At 44.0% G+C, this 25,574-nt stretch overlaps 1 protein-coding gene across 4 annotated transcripts in view; it reads right to left on the reverse strand.

The window, feature by feature from the left end:
• RGS17 (regulator of G protein signaling 17) overlaps nt 1-18,733 on the reverse strand; it is a 161,648-nt gene extending 142,915 nt beyond the window's left edge. For 2 of the 4 annotated variants that reach the window (XM_060241007.1, XM_060240997.1), the window contains exon 1: nt 18,602-18,724. The gene's annotated coding sequence lies outside the window, so the exon portion shown is untranslated. Of the gene's footprint in view, nt 1-18,597 lie in introns of all 4 variants that reach the window. The other 2 variants (XM_060241016.1, XM_060240991.1) reach the window with 2 other exon arrangements.
• Nucleotides 18,734-25,574: the final 6,841 nt, after the last annotated feature.

The raw sequence follows: 25,574 nt of genomic DNA on the forward strand, positions 1-25,574 counted from the left end.
CGCCTGCGCGCGCGGCCCGCTGGCTCCTCTGGCTGGCTAAACCAGGATCTCTAATGGTCCCGGTATAGCCAGCCCGGGAGGTGGGAATTTGCGGCCAGAAACGGGACTTTCCCGGGTGACCGGGCGGTCTGGCCACCCTATTACTTACAGGAAATCTTGACAGAAAAGGGCAATACTCATTTGTAAATCAATGCTCATATTCCTGATTTCCTCAGCCTTTAGGTACTGTGGAGGTATAAAAGTCTCATAACAACAGACTCACCCAATAATAAAGGAAAGTTACTATAAAAGAGGGTTTTGTTCTTTACAGAAAGAAATAACCTTCTTATAATCTAAACTACAGAAGTACATTACAATGGGAAAATGTATAATTGCCAATATTCAGAATTCCAGGCATTCGTTAGGATAATAGAACAGATAATAGAGACAATTGGTCTCCCCCCCCCCTTAGATAAATACCTGGATTTATTCGACAAGAAATATTGGCCACTCCATTAAGCCAAATTTGAAGCCTTCCTCTAACCTAAGGAATCTTCCTCCAACTTAAGTGGCCATATTTTCTATCTCCTATTTTTTACATATTACATAACATTATCAATATATTTTACTGAATATAAATGTAACTGTTTTGTCATCACACTTACTGGTTTGGTGTAGTGGTTAAGAGCATGGATCCCACTCTTTCACATTCAGCCAGTTGGCGGGACCTTGGGTCAGTCAGTCACAGTTCTCTCAAAATTACTGTAATTAAATCTTTATTCAACCAATTGTCCCCTCCAGAAATCCTGGCTCTTTTTCTCAGTGATAAGGACCTAAGAACACTCCAGCAGTTATAAAATTTGTCTCAGTCCTTTTAGCCTTTTCCTCTAAAAAATAAGTGTCTTCTGCTGCTCAAGATTCATGAATAATTGAGCTTCTAAGGGTATGAAAGGAGAGGATAGTCAAGTTGTCTCAGAGCTGTTCTCTCAAGAGCAGTTCTCAAAAAAGCTCTTTCAGCCCCACCTACCTCACAGGGTGTCTATTGTGGGGAGTGGAGGGGAAGGGAAAGGAGGCTATAAAATGCTCTGAGATGCTGAGTGAAGAGCGGGATATAAATCTAATATCTTTTCTTCTTCTTAACATAAATTTAGGGGTCAGGTCCCAGAAACTGGGGGACAGTGCACCATACTGGCACCTAAAGTTCCTGAAGTGAGGGCCCAGCCATAGGCTGCAGGGCTTTTACTCTGATCTGTTCTTTCAGAAGTAGATTTTATTTCATGACTTGTGATAATGGACATCTTGGATCAGATTAGGGAGGATTGTGTGAATTTTTACTGGGCCCGGAGGTGTAATACCTGGGCAACATTATGGTTTCATTTTTGTGCCTTTAGGTTGCTCTTTTTTGGTACCTTTCTTCTCCTGTAACCCCTTTTTCAGTTGTTGGTCTGACACTGGCCACCCAGATACGTCTCAGAAAATGCTCCTAAATGCTTATTTGTGTTTGAAATAGGGATTGACTGAATGACATCCCTTTAAAAAAATTCTGCCTCATTTATTTCACAGAACCTAAATCTATGTGATTTTTCATTCCATAAACTAATATTAATTAATCTCTCCCATTTTCTGCACACATTAGATGTCTTGGCAAGTGTGTATCTATGGGTAACTGGTGCCAATTCAATGCTCTTTTAGGGAAAAAATGTTAAATTCATGCCATTCTGGGAGGTAAAATAATGTATGTCTAGGAAATGAGAAACCAAAGAACAGATTAGAAATGAAGGGTTACAAGAATGCTAGTCTGGACTTGACCCTCAGTGCAAAGGTGGCCATTTAATGGATGTGGACAGAAAATCAATTTAATTTTTCAGATATAGAAGGAAAGTTATTGAACTGAATTATAAAGCCATCTGTTTATCATTTGCCAGTTTAAGTTTGTTTTGATCAAAATATACCAAACAAATCTGATGCTGTTACTTGCCAGCAATTACCAACCTTATGGCTTCAATTTTTAAATCTATTTGAACTTAAGTAGTGTCTTTGTACACAGGATGAGAACCTAACCCAAAACCCAGCTCTTAGTGCTATTTATTGTTGTTTCTAAGTAGAAGCCTAAAGACAGCTACTATCCCATGTGTCCATAATGAGATGTACACAAAGAACAATCATCAGTTGAGTATTTATCAAGTAGTTATTAAGAGGAATCAAGGATGGTCCCATAGGGATCAGCCCCAGGCTTCACCTGCTCATCAATTCCATTAATGACTTGAACTCAGGAAGAGTCAGAGAGCATTTGCTCATCAAATTAGCACACAATGCTAAACTGGGACCATATTTATGCAGTTAGTGGGAAGGTTTACAATGATTCTGCTAAACTAGCTAATTGGGCTGAACGTTAAAAAGGAAGAAAGAAATTAAGCGAAGACCAATGGAGTATTTCATTCACCTAGCCTCCAATATTTCAGAGATAGGAACAGGGGAATGATTCATTAGGAATAATACTAATTGCCCTAAACACACTATCAGCCATTCAAAATATAGCTCAGTTTGCTGCAGTGTGTGAAATGCCTGGCTGCACGCAGCAAGGTGCCTTAGTATTCATGGACACACACCCTCTGTATGCATGAACAGCACTATAGGCAAAAGGCATCCACCCTCCACTTAGAGATTTAGCTTTGATTTAAAAACTCAGAAGAAGAGGCTGAACCCCGAAGGAGAACAACAGATATAAGAACTCATATTCATAATATTTTCACAGGGCATCCCCAAAGGCAAAAACAGGAACAATAGGGACAATGTTTGATAAGAACCAGAAAATCAGGACTGTCCCTGACAATGTTCCCTCTAAGCTGTGGAGTCTCATGAGCAAAATTTTTACTTTGTGAGCTACCGGCATTCCAGTTGTGAGCTACTGCATAAATTAGTTTGCTCTGGGGACATATTTCCTGAGCTGGGACAAAAATGTGTGAGCTGGAAGCTAAAAAATTGTGAGCTAGCTAACACTAACTCAGCTTAGAGGGAACATTGGTCCCTGAGAAACAAGGCAACCAGAGAGCATTTGTATCCACAGGTTAAGAAAATCAAAATACACAAGTAAAAAAAATGGGAATCTGAGAAGAGTCTGTAATAAGCTATGACAAAAAGCACAACACATCAGAAATTTCCTTCGTTACTTGTTGAAATACAAGACCACTACTGAACATTTCACGGACACTTCAAAACCAAACCAAATGAGATGCTGATGCTGAGCCCCTCCTCTGACCTGCAGGGCAACAATCTGAACTGGAACTGTGGCACAAAGCAGGAGGGGAGAGTTTTAAAGCCTACTCCCCTGCACATATTGTCCAATCCAAAACAATCCTATAAGGCTGCTGCTTGCCCTGTCAGGACCTGTTAAAGGGCCTCTATCCAGGACTACAGAGACGAGGGTCTGAAGGTTCATATTCAGGAGGCCCAAATTAGCTTGAGGGCCCTTGGAGCTGAAATCATCCTGCATTCAGCAAAAGTATTTTTACTAATTGCCCTAAATACTAAGTACCTAGTATCTAATTTTTTAATTTTAATGATTTGAAGTTGGGAGTCAGCAGTGAAGTGGCTACATTTGCGGTTGACACTGAATTGTTCAGGGTGGTAAGAACCAGAGAGGATTGTGAGGCATTCCAAAAGGAACTGTCAAGGCAAGTGGGCATCCATGTGGCAAATGAGGTTCAACATGACCAAGTGCAAAGTAATGCACATTGGGCCAAAAATCCTAGCTATAAATACAAGTTGATGGGGTGTGAACTGGGGGAGACTGATCAAGAGAGAGATCTCAGGGTCGTGGTAGATAATTCACTGAAAATGTCGAGACAGTGTGCGACTGCCATAAAAAAGGCCAATGCTACGCTGGGGAAAACATACTTTGCGGCTAAGATTGCGTCTGCAAATTCACACCCGGCACAATTATTTAAGATAATTCGGAACCTTACTACATTGCCACAAGGCAAACCAAATGTTAAGGAATTAGAGAAAGGCTGTGAGGCATTCGCGAAATTCTTTGCAGACAAAGTCCAGTCGCTCCGCCGTGACTGCCCTGCCATATTAGATACAGTATGTGAACTTGAGGCTCCGTGCCTGTCTTCTGGTTTGATCCTGGACCGTTTCGACCCGCTCGACGTAGAGGAAGTTGACAGGATCCTCTCTACTGCACGCCCAACAACTTGCCAGGAGGAGCTGAGATGTCCTATACGGGACATCTCAGTTCTTTTCCAACCCCTCTGAAAGAGGCAGTGGTCCGCCCCCTCCTGAAAAAAGCTACATCAGACCCAGCCGAATTGGCTCATTACCGGCCAGTCTCTAACTTGCCCTTTTTGGGCAAGGTTATAGAGAGGGCTGTGGCGTTGCAGTTACAGAGCTTCCTGGCTGATGCTTCCACTTTGGATCCATTCCAGTCCGGCTTCTGCCCGGGCCATGGGACAGAGACTGTTCTGGTCGCCCTCATGGATGATCTCCGGCGACACCTGGACCGAGGCGGTGTGGCAGTATTGCTGTTGTTAGACCTTTCGGCCGCGTTCGATATGGTCAACCACCGGCTGCTGGCCCACCGCCTCGCCGACGCAGGGATTCAGGGGCTAGCCTTGTAATGGCTTTCCTCTTTCCTGGAGGGTCGGGGACAAAGGGTGGCAATTGGGGGGGAGCTGTCCCAGAGACACTCACTCAACTGTGAGGTGCCTCAGGGAGCAGTTCTCTCCCCGATGTTATTTAACATCTACATGCGCCCCCTTGCCCAGATTGCCCAGAGATATGGGCTGGGTTGTCACCAGTACGTGGATGACACCCAGCTCTATCTATTGATGGACGGCCGGGCTGCCGATGTTCCTATAAATCTGGACCGGGCGCTGCAAGCCGTGGCAGACTGGATCAGGTCGAGTGGGCTGAAACTGAATCCAGCAAAGACAGAGGTCCTTTGTCTAGGGCGTGGTGGTCCGGAGGGAGGGATCTCCCTTCCAGCTTTTGACGGTGCGTCACTGATACCAGTGCGCAGGGTCAGGAGCTTGGGAGTGCTACTGGAGTCTTCCTTGACAATGGAGGCCCAGATAGCAGCCACTGCCAAATCCGCCTTTTTCCACCTTAGGCGGGCGAGGCAGTTGGCTCCCTTCCTGGAGCGCAATGACCTGGCAACAGTGATCCATGCAACGGTCACCTCGAGGCTAGACTACTGTAATGCCCTCTACATGGGGCTGCCCCTGTGCCGAACCCGGAAACTGCAGCTAGTGCAGAATGCAGCAGCCAGACTGCTATTGGGCCTATCTCGGTGGGAACATGTGTGGGCTGGGCTGCAGGAGCTGCATTGGCTGCCAGTTATTTACCGAGTTCGTTACAAGGTGCTGGTTATTACCTTTAAAGCCCTATATGGCCGAGGACCTGTTTACCCTAGGGACCGCCTCTCTCCATATGTTCCCCAGAGAGCACTGCGATCCAGCTCACAAAACCTTCTGGAAGTACCTGGGCCAAAGGAGGCCAAACTAAAAATAACCAGAGAACAGGCCTTCTCTATAAAAGCACCCCAGTGGTGGAACCAGCTGCCGGAAGAGGTGCGGGCCCTACGGGACATTAGCCAATTACGTAGGGCGTGCAAAACCGCCCTCTTCCGGCTAGCCTTCCAAGATGGAACCTGAAATAAACACCATGCCATTACTAACATCAATAATTGAGATAGCAATAAGATGAGATTATTTTAGATTGATTTTAGACTTTTATATTATGTAAACTTAATGGTAAATTTTAAATGGTATAGAAATGTATAATTGTTTTATTGTTCAACATGGCTTGCCACACCCTGTAAGCCGCCCTGAGCCTGCCCCGGCGGGGAGGGCGGGGTATAAATAAAATTTTATTATTATTATTATTATTATCATTAGGAAGGGAATTGAAAACAAATCAGCCAGTATCATAATGCCCCTGTATAAATCGATGGTGTGGCCTCATTTGGAGTACTATGTACAATTCTGGTCACCGCACCTCAAAAAGGATATTATAGCATTGGAAAAAGTGCAGAAAAGGGCAACTAGAATGATTAAAGGGTTGGAACACTTCCCCTATAAAGAAAGGTTAAAACACTTGGGGCTCTTCAACTGAGGGATGACATGACAGAGGTTTACAAGATTATGCATGGGATAGAAAAGGTAGAGAAAGAAGTACTTTTCTCCCTTTCTCACAATACAAGAACTTCTGGACACTAAATGAAATTGCTGAGCAGTCAGGTTAGAATGGAAAAGGGAAGTACTTCTTCACCCAAAGGGTGATTAACACATGGAATTCACTGCCATGGGAGGTGGTGGCAGCTGCAAGCATAGATGGCTTCAAGAGCGGATTGGATAAACATATGGAGCGGAGATCCATCAGTGGCTATTAGCCGCAGTGTATTGATGGAACTCTCTGTCTGGGGCAGTGATGCTCTGTATTCTTGGTGCTTGGGGGGGCCACAGTGGGAGGGCTTCTATTGTCCTGGACCCACTGGTGGACCTCCTGATGGCACCTGGGTTTTTTGCCACTGTGTGACAGAGTGTTGGACTGGATGGGGCAATGGCCTGATCCAACATTGCTCCTTTTATGTTCTTACTTTAAGTACAATTCTGCCAGCTACTAGGTGCACAAGGAAGGCAGAGCCAACAGCCAGAACCACTGACCTGTTGGTTCTGTTCCCATGCTTTTTAGGAGTGAATTAGGGTTACCAGTCTCCAGATGGTAGCTGGAGATCTCCTGGGATTACAACTGATCTCCAGCAACAGAGATTAGTTAACTTGGAGAAAATGGCTTCTTTGAAAGGTGGATTCTATGGCATTCTATGTCACTGAAGTCCCTCACCTCCCCAAACCCTTTCTTCCTCAGGCGCCACCCTGGGAGCATTTGGAAGGGTTAAGACAGATGCACTGGTATCGTCCCAGCATACTGACATTAGATTCGATGTCTAAACCCCAGAGTCTTTTGTAAAATTGAGATATTTGAGATACGGTGACCAGAACTGTATGCAGAATTCTAAATTAGGCTGCATCATAGATCTATTCAGGGGCATTAAAATATTGGCCATTTTATGCCAACATGGTATGTCTTCATTTATCTCTTCTCCCGCCTTCTAATTCTACTGTTCACTCCTCCTTTCCTTCTCATCCCTACCTTGGCCGAACAATTAAACATACCAAAGCACAGAAAAGAAGTGGGTATGTGTTAATACTTCCTAAAAATCTATGAAAGTGGTAAAAGGGTGATTTCCCTCTGCGCTTTAAATGCATTATGATTTATATTAATCGGTGTTAGAGTTTATGAGCATGGTGGTAATAAATACTTCCATTTCTATCAAAGCAAATGACAGTGGTGAAAAGTGCTTTCAAGTTGCAGCTGATCTAGGGCCACCCTGTAGAGTTTTCAATGCATGAGGCTAACAGAGGTGGGTTTGCCATTGCCTGCCTCTGCATGGTAGTAAAGATAAAATGAAATAAACAAACAAATCAATAAATAGCAGGGTGGTTCTCTGTGTCTGAGAAAGAAAGCTTGATGAGTAAAGAAGTAGGTTAATTAACATTCTCTTGGGGGTTCAAGCATAGCATCTCTCTCTAAGACCCGTCTCTATCGCTTTCAGTCTTTTTGAGGAGATAAGCAAAATACCTCTTTGGTCCCTTTGTAACTCTATGTTTTTGCATTGTGTTGACAAATGCAAGCCTTTGCCTGCTATGTAACTTTGTCTTGTCTCTGCTCATTTTGTACTACAACCTCTGTCATATGCAGATCTCCTTTGGGATACATGTGTCTCACCAAATATCATGGCAGTTATATAGGTAGCTTTCTAGATGCTTTAACATCAGGTCTTTACTTTAGTTGATTACAGAACTCTTTATTTTAGTTGATTATAGATCTGGCAAAGACAATTTTTTGTGTGATGGGTACAATCTCATGGAATTTCATCTAAATGAGAAGGGGAACAAACAAGTTACAGCCAGAAATGAATAGAACGAAGTGAATAAAATAATGAAAAATGAGCACATAATTAATTTGGCAGTGGGGGTGGGGGGAGGAGGAGCATGAAGCTTTTGAAATGAGATCTATTTTTTTTAGAGCAGATCCCCAGACTGGTGGAGAGACAAATGCGGGCTGAGGCAGTTATCCCAACTTCTTTGAAATATCCAGTATCCAAAATTAATGAGAACTGTCAGGTCCCATCCTAAGGATCACATCTCAGTACTAAAGATATGAAGAGCTAGTGTTAACGCAGTAGGGTTGCCAAGTCCCCCGCAGCCTCTGGCAGGGGACTTGTTTTGTAATAATAATAATAATTTTTAATATGTATCCCACCCTTCCCGCTGAAACAGGCTCAGGGCGGCTTACATAACATAATATAAATACAATATTTCCAGTAATCAAATAATAAAGAAACAAATTACCCCATTAAAACATAAAAACAGAACATCAATAAAACAAATTTAAAACACAGATCAATTTGGTGCTACACATATAACATAGCTTGCATAGAGATGGAATACTACTTCCACATTAAAAAGCCAGCTGGAAGAGGACGGTCTTACAGGTCCAGCGGAACTGGTTAAGGTCCCGCAAGGCTTGTGTGCGCTTTGCACATGCGGTGTGACACTATCACGCTGGCGATGTCATATGCCAGCCACTCTAGGCTTTTATGGGGAAACTCTATGGTTTTCCCAGATGCTCTAGCCATTTGGGAGGGGAAAACTCTATGGTACCTATTGTACCATAGAGTTTCCCCTCCCAAATGGCTAAAGCATCTGGGAAAACCATAGAGTTTCCCCATAAAAGGCTAGAGCAGCTTGTGCACGACTTTGCCGGCGCAATGACGTCACTTGTGGGTGACATCATCACACCAGCGATGTCAGGGGAAGTTCCCCCTGCTGGCCCAATGTGGGCAGGTTGGGAACCTCCAGGGTGGGAGAACCCCCACCCAGCCCAGGGGCTTGGCAGCCCTATTACACAGTGATTCAGAGAGTATGTAGTGGTGCTTGATTATCACAATTTTCTTTGGTGGTTTTCAAAAAGCTACTGTCTCTTAGTCTTTGTGCCCCATTTGCTATACAAGAAGAATATTAATACTAATGTACAGGATTGTGAACATTTTTTGAAAACCTGTATATGACACTTCAGAAAAAGTGCAGGATAAATATTAGTAGACAAGGCAACACTTCATGCTTTATTTAGAGTGCCAGCATGCCATTTCTTCTGGAGAAAACCCAGAACCGATGTCATGCCTCTCTAGGAAACTCTATGGTAAAATTCTATGGTAAAACCTTAAAATTTCCAGTAACTCCTAGAGAGATTTGACACCAATTTTCTCCAGAAGTGGTATCATACTATTAGCATGACTGACTTTTTAAAAATAAATTCTCCCATTGCTGCTCAGAGCAGTGGCAGGAAACAGGAGCCGTGATTAACTAGCCTGTGCACAGTCTATTCACCTGTATGAAAGGTGCTGTTCATAAACCTTCAGTGAGTTTCTTTTTAAAAAAAATTATAAAGCTTGCCCAGTTAAGAAGAAAGCATTGGGATACTGAGGTGCTACCTCTCTGAAAGTTTAGTACCATACCAGAGATCTCAGGGCAGGCTCCATCAAAGCTCAAGCAGAAGTTCTCCCTTTTAAGACAGGTTAAAATATTTGTTCTGAATTCTTATTTGTCTTTCTGGTTCAGAGTCTTTCTGGTGGACTAAGGTTGATGGAAGGCAGAAAGCAAATAAGGAAATATACTGGTGTATTTCCATTGTTTAGATTATGTTACTGGCATCAACTGAGCTTTAATACAGCGATATGAATTAAGTACTTTCTGCATAGCATATTTTATGGCCTTATGAATTAGCCAGTTACACTTAGGGTTAGCAAACTCAAGGTGGGGCCTAGTAGGGTTGCCAAGGTGGCAGCTGGAGGTCTCCCACTTTTACAATTAATCTCCAGATGACTAAAATCAGTTATGCTGGATAAAATCACTGCTTTGAAGGGTGGACTTTATGGCATTGTACCATGCTGAGGCCCCTCCCCACCCCAAATCCTACCCTCTCCTGGATCCAGTCCCAAATTCTCCAGGTATTTTCCAACCCAGACCTGGCAACCATATTCCAAACCAAACATTACTCATGAGCCCAAGTGCAAAAATCCAAGTCACTGGTGCCCAGGGTTACCAGATCCAATTGAGAAAGTATCTGGGGTTATTGGGGGTGGAGTCAGGAGACTTTCCCATTCCCTAAAATAAATAAATAAAAATACAGCAGTGCAGTTCTCCTGAATACAGTCTTCATTTCCTTGTGCTCCAGCAGTTGCACTTCCACTAAATGAAAATGAACATGCACACACACTCTCACAAAGTGAAAAAATAAATAAATACATTTAGCACTCACACAGTTTTGTGATCTCACTAGGGCAATTTACTCACAGGTGTTGCTGAATGTAACTATCTGCTGTATTTCAACCAACTTCTTTGGACTAACAGGAAAATGCTCACTGGGAAGACCCACATGGCTTTCCTTTCTTGCCTCACCCATTTAGCTTTCATAGAATCATAGAGTTGGAAAGGATCCCCAGGGTCATCTAGTCTAATCTCCAAATCAATTCTCTTGTTCAGATTTAAAGGTGCACACACACAGTCTAAAACACAGGCGGTTTGCAGGCTTCTTTTAAGTCTGCACAGATTTAAAGGCACAGGGTGGCTGCTGGGGATGGCTGGCTGGTGGTAGGGAGGAGCCTGCAAAACTGGTGAATCTCCCACTGGAACCTGGGGGCTGGGGAGCCTACTGGTGCCATTAAACTATTTACTTCTGCATGGCTGCAAAAATCAGAAAAACAGTTTTTTCCCTTCTATATAGCTGCTATGAAAATCTTCCTGGTGCCTAAATTTTTCAGCCTTGATATGTATTCCTACCACTAACCTTGTAGTACCTGACAACTCACTATGCAGCAAAGAGAGGAGTTTTTAAAAAGTCTCATTTAGGTTGCCATATTGATAGACAATTTTCATAGTTCTCTTATCTACATGCTTGTGGTGAGGCCTTCCCCTGCTGCTGGCAAGTCCCTCCAGCCCCTGCTGATTGCTAGGGGGATCTGGCAACCCTAGCAGAAGTCTGACATCCCTAAGCCACATCAGCAATATAATCATGTACCACTTTTCTTTAGAGGCTTTGAGGCATTTGCCTGAATCTCTAACCCACTTGCAAATAGGGTTGCCAGGTCCCCCAATCCCAGGGCTGTCAGCTCTGGGTTGACCAATACCTGAAGAAAGAGAAAGGCCCAGCATTGCACAGGAAGTGATGCCATCACATCAGTGATGTCCAGGTGACTAGGTATTTGGGCAAAAATTCTATGGTAAAACTGCTTCTACCATAGATTTTTTTGGCCAAATACCAAAAAAATCTTGCTTGACTGTCACTGGTGCATAGCAGCACTTCCTGTGCAATTCTGGCAATGAGGCCTAGGTCTTCTTCTTTCCCACACCAGTCAGCTGATTGGTGGCTGGGGGTAGGGCCTGGTGGTGGAGGACCACGGCCTCCACTAGGGGGTCTGGCAACCCTGTCAGCTGTAATAGCAGGAGATCTTCAGGCACCACTTGGAGGTTGGCAACCCTACCCTGGCCACTGGTGGGGGATGTGGGATAGGGTTGACAGATCCAGGCTGGGGAACTTTTAGAGATTTGGGGATGGAGCCTAGAGAGCATAGGGACCTTGGTAAGGTACAATATCATGGAGTCCATCCTCCATAGTATCCATTTTCTCCAGAGGAACTGATCTCCGTATTCTGGCGATGAGCTATAATTCTGGGAGATCTCCAGGTCCCACTCGGGGGCTGGTGTTCCTGCTTGCAAAGCAAGTTACTGTAGCTTTCATGGTACAAACTACTCAGTGCTATGATAAATTAAAAGAATCAAAGGAAAAGGCTGAAAACTGCTATGGACTGAACACCATGTTTTCCTGCTAGGTTTGCCAACTTCCAGGCGGGCATGGTGATCTCCCAGAATTACAACTAATCTGCAGACAACAGAGATCAGTTCCCCTGAAGATCAGTTCCCCTGCTCTGGAGGGTGGACTCTAGGGCATTGTACTCCACTGAGTTCCTGTTGCTCCCCAAACTCCACCTTCCCAGGTTTCACCCCCAGATCTCAAAGGATTTCTGAACCCAGCACTGGAAACCCTGTTCCCTACTTCTCAATATAAGAGATTTAACAAAGGCAGTATTTACTGTATATTTAGGGGGGGGGGATTAGAATTCTGTGTCAAGCAAGCTTAGATTTCATACTAACACACAGCTGGATTCTGCAATCTGTATAATCTATATTTATATATGTTGTTATTGATTCTGTTTTTGCAATTGTGGGGAGATATAAGAACTACAAAGATCACTGAAACCCCACCTCTCTCTGTTATCTTCTGCGATCCCAGAACATACTTTCACAAATGTATCTTCAAATCCTTACGGGGAGAAATGCTCTTGAAATAAAAGCTGAGACTTTCCAGATGCTTGATTTGGTGGCTATTGCCAAATCCTATCTTTCTGCAAGAAGTCTCACATGAACATACATGAAACTGCCTTAGACAGTCCATCAAGGTCAGTACTGTCTATTTCATGTCACCTGCTGCTCGATCCTTTTAAACTGGAGATGCCAGGTTTTGTAGATCCTATGTATGCAGTTCTTCTTTTGGGGCCTTTTGGGGCCTGGATAGCATGGAACAAGTCCTCTGAGACTAATCCTGTATATGGCTGCCAACCTTCAGATGGTGACTGGAGATCTTCCAGAATTACAACTGTTCTCCAAGTAACAGAAATCAGTACCCATAGAGGAACAGCACCTTTGAAGGATAGACCTTATGGAATCATATACCTGTTGAGCTCCCTCCCCGCTCCAAATTTTGCCTTCTCCAGATTCTACCCCCGAATCTCCAGTGATTTCCCATGCCAGAGCTGGCAACCCTAAGTCCCTGCAGGGATGGCCTGATCTGTGCCATGAACTGAGAATGGTTTCTCCCCCTCCCCTTAAGGACGTCCCCCCAGTTTTTCTGATGAAAAATTGGGAAATAAAAATCTTGTAAACTATTTTCTTTTTTTGAAATGGGTGAATTATTCATTCCAATTGTAAGGTATGAAAAAGTTTGAGACATCTGTTCAGTTTTGGGAAATTTGGAGGAGCACAAAAAAAATCTTATGAAATATTATTTCACTTTTGGAATAAATGAGATTGTTTTATTTTTATTTTATTAATTTGATTTCTAGCCCGCCTGCCCTGCAAATGGGCTCATGGTGGGTTACAACATAAAAAACTATAACAATAACCACATTTAAAATTTTAAAACATCGATTAAAATAATAGCAATAAAGATGGCATTCTGTTTTGGGTTACAATCAATGTTCCCTCTAAGCTGCAGAGTCTTGTGAGCAAAAATTCTACTTTGTGATCTACTGGCATGAAAGTTGTGAGTGACTGCACAAATTAGTGTGCTCTGGGGTCATCCTTCCTGAGTTAAGATAAAAATGTGTGAGATGGAGGCTAAAAATCTGTGAGCTAGCTCACGTTAACTCAGCTTAGAGGGAACACTGGTTACAACATAAAAAACGATAACAATAACCACATTTAAAATTTTAAAACATCAATTAAAATAATAAGAACAACAATAAAGATGGCATTCTGTTTTGGTTCTGTTTCAGATTCTATTGGACATAGCCTGATCCATGGGTTCCCAAATTTTATGACTCCTTGCCAACAACAGTTGGAAAGCAACTTGGCAAGCAGTTTGAACAGGAGGGTCTGATAGTATTGGACATCCGCTGCCTCAACTAAAAGCCTAGCAGAATAGCTCTGTTTGGCAGGACCTGCAGAATTGTACAAGATCCCACAGGGCCCTGGTCTCTAGTGGGAGCTCATTCCTCCAGGACGGTGCCAGGTTCAAAAATGCCTTGGCTCTAGTTGAAGCTAAATAGATATCTTTTGGGCCAGGGATTACCAGTAGATGTTGATCGGCTGCTTGTAGGGCCCTTTAGAGTACATAGGGAGAGAGGTAGCCCCACAGGTATGTCAGTCCCTGGCTGCTCAGGGCCTTAAAAGTTAGAACCAAGACCTTGAAATGGACATCAAACTCTATTGGCAGCCAGTGCTGAATGTGTGCCTGGGAAAAGCATCATAGATAGCAGATGCGTTTCTGCATTCCGCACTAGCTGCAGCTTCTGGATCAGGTACAAGGGGAGACTCACATAGAGTGAGTTACAATAGCCTAATCTAGAAGTGATCATCACGTGGCCACTGTAGCCAAGTCACAAGTGGAAAGGTAGGCAGAGCTGGTGTGTCCCAGTAGGCCAGGTAGGCAACCGCCTAGGGCACTACCTGGCCTTAGGTGTGGCTGGTGGGCACCCCCTCCCTATCCCTGAGCATGCCCCACCACCCCGGTGCCCCTTCCCTGCTGCTTCTGTGCTTGCCCTTGCTGCCTGCCTCTCTGCCGCCCTTCTCCACTTCGCTGCCTACCTGTAAGGGGGGGCAGCATGGTGGCAGGTGTGCTCGGAAGTGCTCAGAGCCAGGCTTCAAGTGCCTCCAAGTGCATGTGCTGCTCCACCAACACTGCTCAGCTTCGGTGAAAGCACAGACCCAGGAAGGTTGAGTGGGGGCAGCGTGGCAGCGAGTGCACTCTGAGGTGCTCAGTTCTGTGCTGCCTGCTGCTGCTGCACTCACCTGTGCCACCTAGGGCACCAGAAATCCTGGCACTAGCCCTGAAGGTAGGGGACTAGTTGTTGAACCTGGCAGAGGTGAAAAAAGGCTGATTGACAACTGCTGTGACCTGGACCTCCATCATTAGAGAGGCTAGACTCCAAACCTTGGGTGCTGGCATCAGTGGCATTCCACCCAGGGCCGGGAACTGAATTCCTGCATCTAACCCCCCATGGCTCAGGTACAGGCTCTCCATCTTTGATGGATTTAATTTCAGCCAACTCTGCTGCAACCATCCAGCCAGAACCTTCAGCACCTGGTCCAGAGTGTCTGGGGCTGCATCCAGCTGGCCATTCATCAACAGATACAGCTAGGTTCATCTCCATATTGGGGACACCCAAGCCCAAACTCCCAAATTAGCTGGGTGAGAGGGTGCATATAGATATTAAATAACATCCAAAGGTAAGATTTTACTCAATGTGTAGTTAAGGATATTTTTACACAAAACAATCTACAGCATTAAATAACAATTATCCCCAACAATATGTCATCATAGAGTTTGGTATTTTCAATGTTAAATATACAAGTAGTCCCACATACTGTGATTATAGGAGGATGTTTCTCAACTTTTATTTTTTTTCCCCCTATCTCTCAAATGGCAAAAATTAAGATACAGATGCTAAGGTGGCATGAAGTGTGACAGTTTGCAGCTTTCAGACATATTGGGTATGTTTGCGATTTTTCTTGTAGACAACAAAGCCAGTAATACTTTGTAGTTCCTTAGATATGCCAACTAAGTTATAAATGTTATAAATTATAAATGATGCATTTATGCTGTACATTGGGTTTAATAGAAAATTAAGTATTGCTTCATTTTAAAATGAAGTTTTGTGCCTTAAAGAAAAAGATATAATGGGGAAAAGCATTCCCTCCTCTGTAGCTTAAGCATTTTTGAAAATTTTGCATCTCTACGCTCATTCTGTGATTAAACCTCTCAGAATGCTGAATTGCTTTGAAAAGCTAAGGTCTTCTAGAAGGCAGGCATCTAGGTCAGCAAGCTGAAGCAAGAGAAGGGAAGCTTCACTGCAGTGGGGAGACTGTTCCTGGAATGCCCATACATTTGTAACAGTTTAGACTTTTCTCTTCCCTGTTGCTTGAAACATGCCGCTTGCTTCTCTCTGTCTCTTTCTTGCCCAATTATCAGTGAGCAAAAAGTTCCAAAAGCTTTTTTGAGGAAAACCATTTCACAGTTGTGCTGATATATCCCTTAGCTCTTTTCACCTGAATTCTAGCAGTGACTGGAGGGAGCCATCTAGAATGGCCATAAGGCAGACAGATACTAAAAAGGCAATCCACACATTTAAATGTGACAGACCTGAGATGACAGGATGAACTCAAGAAGATCCTGAGGCTACCAAAAGACGGCATCAGTTTACCCGAATTTTCATATCACCTTACCTCATGGTATTCTGAGTGAAGGGGGCTACATGTAAAGTGCTTCTCCGCACACTAAATAACATACTTTCAATCCACTTTCAATGCACTTTGCAACTGGATTTTACTGTGTGAAATGGTAAAACCACTTGCAAACAGTCACTGAAGTGGATTGAAACTGCAAACAATCACTGAAATGGATTGAAATTGCATTATTTAACATACATAGAACCTGTTTTTAAGGACAAGGTGTATCCCTGGAACATATAAGACAAGAGTGTGTCTAAACATACAAGAGACACACATTTTAATCACCACAAATATTACTGCCTGCCTATGTCTCTGAGGCAAGACTTAGGGCTAATTAGGACATACATCCAGGCAGGTTTAAGTTCTAACACAATTCTTTTCAGAAAGTAACCATAGGAGAGGAAGGAGATCCAGTACACCCCTCTGGCAGAGAACTGTGTGATAAGAAAACTAAGCTGGAAGTAGAAGCAACACAAACCACAGGCAACTGTGAATGCTATAAGATAACCCCACAATGATATTCTGATAAACTCCATGTTACTGTACATGGCATGAGTGACACATCACAATATACATGTATTTGGTTTTGTTGGTTTTTTTTTTAAAAAAAAACACCCTAAAATAAATGCAGGAGGGGTTAGGTTCTTGAATTTAAGACATTGTCCTAATGTAAATTTAAGTAACTGTCATTTTGTAATTCTTCAGATCACAGTGACATTTAATTTTAAAAAGTTATATACAGAGAGAAAGACCTGTCACATGATTTAATTCTAGTTTTAAATTTGCCATCTGAAGTCACTCTGTTTTCCAGTACATAGGACAGATGGACACCCATTCTAGCTGTATCTGAAGAAATGAGCAGTGACTCACAGAAACTCACACCCTGACATATATTTTGTTAGCCTTGAAGGTTCTACTGGATTCTTGCTGTTTGCTAATTTTAAATAGTTTGCATCAAAGTAGCAGACCTGACCAAGGCCCCCTTATAGCACAAAGTGCCTTATAGATCAGGAGAAGGTGTGGGGGAGGAACCATAAGAGTAAACAGATGTAAGTAGAAGCGAGTAAGGGTCCATCTGATCTGATACTTCCAGGAGAGAAAGATGGAAGAGGGCTCTGAAAGGAACATCCTATATATTAAAATTTGCTATGTTGCTCCCCTTTACACAAGCAGCCCCCAATAGATGGAGTCAGCAATTCTGATAGGCACTTCCAGAGAAAGCTTACAATTTCACTCACTGAAAGACAGGCAGATTTTTACTCTACAACTGCCTAGGGAGCTCTGCTTTCTGCTTTGCCCTGGCAAAATGGTAGAGGTCCTACAACCTCCTCTCCAGCTGCCAGATCTTCCCTCCCCTCCCCACCCCCAATCCCCGTTTACAATCTGTGTGTGTGAGTGTGGGCTTCTGCCTGCCTTGCCTCCAACCTTAAGTCCTCTGACATTTCCACAGAAAGAACGCAATGGGAAGAAGAATCCAACCAAGTCCGAACACCTTGCTGATGCTGCAGAATAACTGGAGAAGATGGGCACTCGCAAGAGAAGCTCTGGCCAGAATAGAAAGGCAATACATCTTTGGTCATCCCCCGGAATGACAAGGAGACTGTAAGCCCACCCACCCAACACACATACAGCGTTCCCTTCACACCAAAGCAGCTACTATCAATTCAGCGGGTGTTTCTCTTCCTTTCTTCCCCCGTTTTCCTCTAAAATGCACGACATGATTCTATTAAGAGGCTTTGGTTTTTTTTAAATCTAATTTCTTGAAGAGGCCAAGAAGAAAACAGTGATCTGGAGGGGAGAGACAGAAGAAAGGGGGAAGACGTTTACCCTGTAGGATACAATGAAGCTGGTGGTGGGAGGTGACAGCCCTGGCTTTCTTTCCTTCTGGGAATAAACCCAGTGAAGAAAGTCGAGGGCATGAAAACCTTTTTTCGCACCTGCAAATCGGCATTGGTCCAGTCTCACATGCTCCCTCCTCCGTTTAAACGAACCCTTCCTCTCCCTCCCCAACCAGATCCTGCTTTCTTGACTCGTTCAGTTTCCAAATTCTTGGTTCCCGAGCTCGGGAGCACCTTGCTGCGGAGCAACAGCCCGGGAGACCCAGTGCGTGCAGTGGGTCCTCGGGGAAGACACCGCTCCGAGCCTCCCTCTCCCCACCCCTTTCTGCATCACTGGAAAGAAACAACATCTCTCTCTCTCTCTTCCCCCCCCCCCCGCCCCGAGAGAGAGAGAGAGGCGCACCTCTGTCAGTCGCCACCAGCCCCATCGGTCGCTCGCCACCTTCGACGCTCCCTGGCTCACCCGCGCCGGCAGAGGCAAGGCACCCTCCCCTCTTCCGAGCGGCTCTGCCGTTGCGCTGCCCTCCCCTCGCTCATCTGCTCCTATATGGATCTCTATATTGCCAGGCATCGGTCTCTAAAGCCGACATTTTGGTGCCACTGACTGTCCAAGGCTGAGGTTGAAAGGGGGAAAAATTGGAATGTCTTACCCACCCCCGCCTGGATGGGTGTGCTTGGCACTGAACGATCCCAGGGAAAGGCTGGTGCAGCTGGTCTCTAACGGAGCTGCTTTGATGCCATCCGCTCAACTTCAGCACCCAGCCGGCAGGGAGAGAGAGAGGGAGGGAGGGAAGGGGAGAGGGCGGGCGGACGGAGAGCGAAAGCTCCGGATGCGCATGCGCCTCGCCAGCTGCCTTGGCCCTGGCAGAGCAGCTGGAGTTCCCCCGCTTCTCCCAAGCGTGACTCACTCCGAGCCCCCCCTCCCGCCTCCCTCCTCCCCGGGGAGATTCCGAAGAGGAGACTGGGCAGCAAAGGCCGGGAGATCTGAGGAGGGGGCGAGGATCCCGTCATGCAGCTCTTAGGATGCGGAGCGGAGTCTTTTGGAAGGGAAAGGGAGAGGAGAGCTGCCAGGCGGCGGGTAGGGTTTTTGGGGAGGGGGCCCCTGCCTCTGAGTGGCCAGGCGCCCGACCACGTGTTTCGGTGGGCTGTGGGCTTTCGCATACAGGTGAGTTGTGCGTGGCAGAGGCTGCCTGGCTGTGGGGTGGGAAAGGGAAACCTCCTGGCCGAGCTACAGCGCATCGGGATTTGTTGGGGAGGGGGGATGTGGTTGGGGGATCTGAGAGGCAGCTACTGCCAGGAGCTGTTACACCAAATGTGCGCGATTCCGAATGATCCGAACGTAGTATCGTTTATTTTGGGAATATGATGTGCCCATTGGGCAGGCGTGATGCGAGGGGCTTCAGTCGTCCCAGATTCCCCTACTTGTCCCCTCACATAGGCGGCTGCGGTACGGTAACAGCACAGTCTGCTGCCTTGTACCATCGTGTGTGGAGGGGAGTCCCCCAGGAGAGAAAGCTGTGCCTTTCGCACTCAAAATATGAGGTTCTGCCTGCGGTTAAGTTTGGTCTAATCTGCCCCAGGAATACCTTGAGTAGCGCCATCTTCCATCTTGGGCTACAGAGGTGTGGATTGAGAGCTAAACTTCAGATCTCTCCCCTCTTATGAATTCAGTAGTCTGCCTTAAACAAAGTATAGACTCACAGCCAGCCACATACAGAAATGATTTCCTTTTAAAAGGTCCCCCTACTGCTTTACACATGAGTACTGTTCACAAGGTACAGTCGATGCACATACCATCCATGTACATTTGAGTTTTCTTTATAATGTTGACCAAGTTGCTTGTTACATTTCACACATGTACATGGATCTGAACATGTGATTTAAAACCTCACATTTATTCAAGTGCTGGTCTCCAGTTTCATTAGACAAGTTCACATATGTTGGCTCATTCTGACAAAGAGATGTGCAGTTATACATGCAGGATGTGCACACATCCACTCTAACATGAATAGGGCGGTGGTGTGTGCGTGCTTCATGTCCTGAACCCTGTTTATCATCCTGGTCTGAGTAAAACACCCCTATTATAAACACACACATACCATAGACCTTTATTGGCATTAATACAAGAATACAGTATACTTTAAAACCAACAGTGACACTATAGAATATAATAAAACCTTAAAGAACCAGCAAAAGGTAAATGACATAAAATAGCAGTAGGCTATGCATGAGTAAAATCCTCTCTGATTTGGATCGCAACCTGTAAAAAGCAAGCAACGTGAGTAGTGACAAAGTTGTGTTTCCCGTGGAGTAAAAAACAAACCTTGGCATTGTCAGAAAGGCCTTGATGGTCAGAAAGCAGTGCATCTAGATATCTTGCACGTGGACTGCTATAAAAAGGGCAGTCCAAAAGAACACGACGGACCGTTTCGATGACTCCTTGACTACAAGGGCATCGTCTAAGATTGCGGGGGATTCTGTGGTATCTTCCGAAAAGGATGGCCGATGGTAATGCATTAAATCTAGCCAGCATGAATGCTCTTCTTTGGTGAGGATCGGTTAAAAAGAGGAAATAGGGAGCTAAAAGCCCAGGAATCTGGGATAAACCCAGATAGCTTGGAGAGCAAGTTTTCCGAGCTGCCTCAGTTGGACGTTGCAACTGGATATCTAGTAGTCTACGTTTGATGGATTGAAATACCGCAGAAGCAGAGGATAGATAAAATGCATCCAAGGAAATTCCTATGGATGTGATTTTCTTTTGGATCAGGGTCAACCATTTGGATGCACCCATATTATAAGTTGTAGTGTATTATAGCATCAGGCTGGGATCTGGGAGACCTGAGTTCGAAATCCCACTCTGCCATGGAAGGTTGCTGGGTGACCTTGGATTAGTTGCATCCTCTCAGCATAACTTACAGGGTTGCTGTGAGGATAAAGCAGAGGAGAGAACAAGGTAAACCACTATGGGTCCCCACTGGGGAGAAAGGCAAGATATAAATGATGTAAATAAATAAATTATTACTAGTCATTTTCTTGACACATTTTTTTTCAAAGTTTGCAAAACTTGGTGGCCCAGAGACCATGGTGAGACATACAAAGGGAATATGTATATGGCAGGCAAAACCCAAGTGTGCTTTGGTTCCTCCAAGTCTCTGCTAAACTGCCATCTGTACAAAAATCTGTATACTCAGGCAGAAAGAAGCTCTGCAGAGTTTCAGACAGGGTCTTTTGCAGTCTTTCCAACTGTGAGAACTGAGGTAAAGACATCAGATAATTAATCTGTAATTGAATCTGTGCTTACCTGCAGAACAATTTTGTTTTCTCGTTGGGGAGTTGTTCCTCAAGACCACATGCATCTTTGGTCTGGATGTACTCAGAGATAAATATTCCACATTTGGCTCACTTGCAGCCAGCAAGTTTCTTGAAGCCAAAAAGACTATGGGAGTTAGTTGCATTTTGCACCGTATATTCTGTGTTATTCATCTTGGTGTGATGAACCCTAAATGTAGCTGCTACTGCTATTTTTAATACTATAGCACTACAAATGGATTACTTCAGATTCTGATGTAATATCCTTGGAAAATGAAGCACTTGGTGCCCAGATCCTGCCAATTTTTTCCATAACTGTCCAAATTCTATAGCTTAGTGTAGACAGAAACCACGTTTGACTGCCCTTTCTGAATGTAAAAAGGTTCTGACTCAGTGCAACATTAACAAACAAAAAATTGGATCCAAAAATGGGATTTAAATTAGATTTTGTTAAAAGTTTCATCTAACAGGTTCCCCTCCCCCTTCAGACTTAGCAAAATGGTGGAGGTTTAGTCCATAGGAACTGTATTGCATAGACTTAGTGAGGATGGAAGTTAAGTGTGGTGTCATGGCACAGTAATACTAAGATATATTTATATTTCTTTGCAGAGTGGTTTTTAACAATTATTGACAGGCTTGTATTGGTTGATCCCCCTCTCATCTCTTCTTGTGTTTAAAGTTGTTATGTCTTGAGAATGTGGATGCCAGCCGATAATATTCTGTACATTAAAAATGATCTTGGTTGGCACTGGAAAACATCCAACAAGGGGAGATATTCTATAGCCAGGATGCAAACACCTAAAAGGCCCTATCCATTTCTATCCACAGAAAGATTTAAATGAATGAATGGATGGATGGATGAAAACTCTCCATAACTTACCTTAAAATGGATTGCAGTTCACAGATGTGTTAAAGGTCAATTGGATACTATGGCTTTAAAACACCTCAAAATCGAAGAACTTTATTTTTGAAAAGCCTGAGAGATCTTCTGAGTTCAGAAGATTGTTTTATATGTAGCATAATTTAATTGAAACTCCTGTAGCAGAGTCCTCTTATATAACTAATCATAGAATTGGAAGAGATCTCCAGGGTCATCTAGTCCAACCCCCTGCACAATTCAGGAAAATGTTAATTGTTAATATGTGAAATTTGGAATTATTTCTGTGATAAAATTTCTTTGTGAACATAGAACACATCATTCCATTCTAGATTCATAGCACTGTAGGGCACAAATTTGTGATTATGGTAAAGGATATATATATATTCAAATGGTATGTCATCATAAAATAAAGATATTATTGATGTTACCCTCAAAATCTTTCTTTCCCCTCAATCCTGTGGCACATCCTTAAGTTACATGCCTATGTCATAACATGTCATCCATGTCACTGAAATAAATTTATATTCCTCCCCTGCTTATTCCCACTTCATTCCCCCCCTTTGTTATCTACCTTACAACATTTTATTCTAACCTCCTAAGGAGCATAGTACTTTGTAAAGAGCCATGCAGTCCTCTATTAAAACCAAACCATCCTTGAGGATTCACAGGTCAGCTTGTCCTGGAGGAGTTATACTTCTTCTGAAAGACCTTTTTAAAACAAAAAAAAAGTTTGGAGGTGTTGTTGGATCCTTTCCTGTGGGTGGAGGTTTATGGTCTCCTTCATGGCACACGTGTTTCTATTAAGTGCTGTCATATCACTTCCAACTTATGGCAAGCCTATAAATTAATGACATCCAAAACATCCAATTGTTAATAGCCTTGCTCAGGTCTTGCAAACCAAGGGCCAGGGCTTCCCTGATTAAGTCAATCCATCTCATGTTGAGTCGTCTTCTTTTCCTGCTGCCTTCAACTTTTCCTAGCATTCTTGTGTTTCTGAGTGACTCTTCTTATAATGTGACCAAAGTATGATAGCCTTGGTTTGGTCATTTAAGCTTCCAGGGAGATCCTGGGATTGATTTAATCTAGAACCATTTATTTTGTCTTTTGGCAGTCCATGATATCAATAAAATGCTTCTCCAACATCACATTTCAAATGAGTTAATTTTCTTCCTGTCACCTTTCATCATTGTCCAACTTCCACACCCATAAATAGCTAAGGGAATTATCTTGTTCTTGGTTGCCACTGCCAGTGACACATCCTTAAAGTTCTTTTCTAGCTGCTTCATGGCTGCCCTTCACACTTTCAATCTCCTTCTGATTTCTTGGTTTGCAGCCTCCCTTTGGGTTGATGAGTGATCCAGTGAATAGAATATCTTTAACAATTTAAATTCCTTCATGATCAACCTTAAAGTTGTGTAATTGCTCAGCAGTCATTATGTTTGTCTTTTTGATGTTCAGATGTAATCTTGCTTTGGCACTTTCTGCTTTAACTTTCCTCATTAGTCATTTCAAGTTTTCATTACTTTTTTCCAGTAATGTTGTGTCACCTGCATATCTCAAACTGTTCATCATCCAACATTACATATGCCATCAAGTGTCAGTGATGCTCCTCCACTCTCTACATCAGACAAACAAGTCAGTCCCTACACAAAAGAATCAATGGACATAAATCTGACATTAATAACCACAACATTCAAAAACCAGTGGGAGAACATTTTAATCTTTTAGGTCATTCCACTGCTGACCTAAGGGTGGAAGTCCTCAAACAAGGAAACTTCAAGAGGAGATTACAACATGAGACTGCCAAGCTTCAGTTCTTCCAGAAAATTGAAAACAATGAACTCCCCCCTTCTTTGCTGTAATTGATGAAACACAAGCTGATTTTCTTCTATAATTCTCTCATATGCTCCAGTAGCCAACATAAATTTGCAAGATGATTTCTAATACCTCATAGCACCTTTTATTACCTTCATCTGATATACCTGTATGGCTGTTCTTTGACAAGTGCAATCTGGCCATATTGATTCAGCTAGATTTGATTATTGTAATGTGCCTTCCATGGGGATGCCTCTAAAAACTCCAAAAACTTAAATTTATTCAAAATGCGACACCTAGACTATTGTTGGGAATCTGCACTGGTTGCCTTCCTCCTCCCTCCCCCCCCCACCCCGTGGCTTTTACCCAGGCCTTTTTTTTCTGGGAGAACTCACTGGAACAGAGTTCTGGGAACTCTTCATAGAAACAAAAATCTCAAAAAATGTCTAAAAGTTCACAAGGGGCGCCGGGAGAGCATTACAGTCTTCAATCCAACAAAGTATGTTAAAACACGGTTGCTTAAAAGTCATCATTCAGTATTAGGCACCAAAGGCAAGACCTGAAAAAAATACCTGAAGAAGCTGGTGACATGTCTAAAGTTTGAAAACTGCTTTAAAGTAGAAGTAAGTCTGTAGCACATGAAAATAATAATGTTTCAAGAAATCCACTGTATTTCTCTTTCATTTCCCTCTTGAAAGTTCTGGCACCACTTTTTCCAGAAAAAAAGGCCTGCTCTTATTTTTAAGTTTATTTCTCAGCAACTTTTGGATGCAAGTTGATGACATCAGCAGTTGGCCAAGGGCATAGGTAACAGGAAGAGGCTTCTGCGGTGGCTCATCAAGTTGCCTTGGGGCTGGGCCTTGACCAGGGCCATAGCCAGAATTTTTTTGTGGGGGGGGGCTTTCTGAATATTCAGGAGACACCTGAATTTTTTTAAAAGTGCTCCCCACCTAAAAAAAATCCCCACTATGCCCCCACCCACCCCACCCCTGCTATAGCTTGAAAGTCACCCCCACCTCCCCTACCATTTAAATCACACAGGAGGGTCAGCAGAAGCAGCCCCCAGCTTCCACATGCAATTTAAAGACCCCGCCAACCAGCTGGTTGGCAGGGTCTTTAAACTGCAGGGGAGCCCTGGTGGCTGCTTCTGCTGCCCCTCCCATGCTGTTTCAATGGCAGAGGAGGTGGGGGCAGTCCTCAAGTTGCTGCAGAGGTGGGAAGGGAAGGCCTTGGCTGCCACCTCCCCCATAATTCTTCCATCCATAGGGCTGCTGCCAGGGCTTGGCAGCCTCCTCCCTTTCCAGCCATTCAAATTACTCCAGAGGTGCAGCAAGGCCTCCAGGACCAATTTAAAGACCCTACTGACCACCAACTCCTGCTGCTCCTTTGGCATGATTTGAATTGCAGGAAAGGGAGGAAGCCACCAACCCACAGAGGAGGCTGTGGGCAACCCTTTCTGTGATTCAAATTGCTCTGGAGGTGCAGCAGAAGCAGCCACCAGGGCTCCCGGAGCGATTTAAAGACCCTGCTGACCAGTTGGTTAGTGGGCTCTTTAAATCCCTCCTGGAGGCCAGTGGCTACTCTTACCACACCTCTGGAGTGATTTGAATGGATGGGCAGGAA

The sequence above is a fragment of the Heteronotia binoei genome, chromosome 1 (assembly GCF_032191835.1).
Source record: "Heteronotia binoei isolate CCM8104 ecotype False Entrance Well chromosome 1, APGP_CSIRO_Hbin_v1, whole genome shotgun sequence".
NCBI classification, from domain to species: domain Eukaryota; kingdom Metazoa; phylum Chordata; class Lepidosauria; order Squamata; family Gekkonidae; genus Heteronotia; species Heteronotia binoei.